Consider the following 997-nt stretch of genomic DNA (forward strand, 5'->3'; position numbering starts at 1 on the left):
ATATATATATATATATATATATACGTGCACACACATGTATACATGTGTCTGTACAGGAATATGTATGTATATGTGTATTTGTAGAAACATACGTTTATTTGTGTATATACATGCATGGGTACTTGTATGTATGTATGTTCGTGATTGTATACATCTCTATGTGTGTATATGTTCTTTATTGCTTACTCTTTATTGTCCAGGCTTTGATTTCGATTTATTTAACCTAAACATTGTTATTTTTTAACGTATTATTTATAAATTTATATTTAATTACCAGCGTTTTCATCGTGGCCAACATAAGAAATCAAAATTTTTTTTATTAATTGTTTTTTTTCATAAATCGACGAAATGGCAATTCCTTCCGATTGATACTCCCTCCGACTTTTTACGTTCTGAATTCAAATGCCGACGAGGTAGACTTTGCTTTTCATCTTTTTGGCGTCCATAAAATGATTACCAGTTGAGAACAGGGCTCGATATAATTGGCTAACCTCCTTCTATTATTGATGCTGGCTTGTGCCAAAATTAGAAAGAATTATATATACACATATATATATATATCACTTTACAAGGACCCGCATCACGAGAGTCTTGGTTTATGAGTTTGATTTTGTTATATATATATATATAAAAGGTTAAACAGCCATTTTGTGTGTGAGGCAACATCATATTCTGATGCATCTACACAGCGACGGAGTAACATGACGGCATGCTCTGAGAAATCTTTGCTCTGCATTATGAATTTTCGCTTTACGAGCGGTCTTCGGGAACAAATTAACTTGTATATCGAGGCATATACAAGTTTTATATATGTATATATATATAATACGTAAAAATATAACAATGCTTAGGTTAAGTAATGCAGAATCAAGGCCTGGACATCAAAGGTTAAACAATAAGGATCATATATACACTTATACATATATACATACAAATACACGCATATAACTACAAATACACATACACACACACACACACACACACACACACACACACA

At 31.8% G+C, this 997-nt stretch overlaps 1 protein-coding gene across 1 annotated transcript in view; it reads right to left on the reverse strand.

Annotated features, from left to right (window-relative positions):
- The window catches only part of LOC106876327 (uncharacterized), a 74,364-nt gene that overhangs the window by 24,682 nt on the left and 48,685 nt on the right, over positions 1-997 (reverse strand). The window lies entirely within an intron of this gene.

The sequence above is a fragment of the Octopus bimaculoides genome, chromosome 1, assembly GCF_001194135.2.
Source record: "Octopus bimaculoides isolate UCB-OBI-ISO-001 chromosome 1, ASM119413v2, whole genome shotgun sequence".
NCBI lineage: Eukaryota > Metazoa > Mollusca > Cephalopoda > Octopoda > Octopodidae > Octopus > Octopus bimaculoides.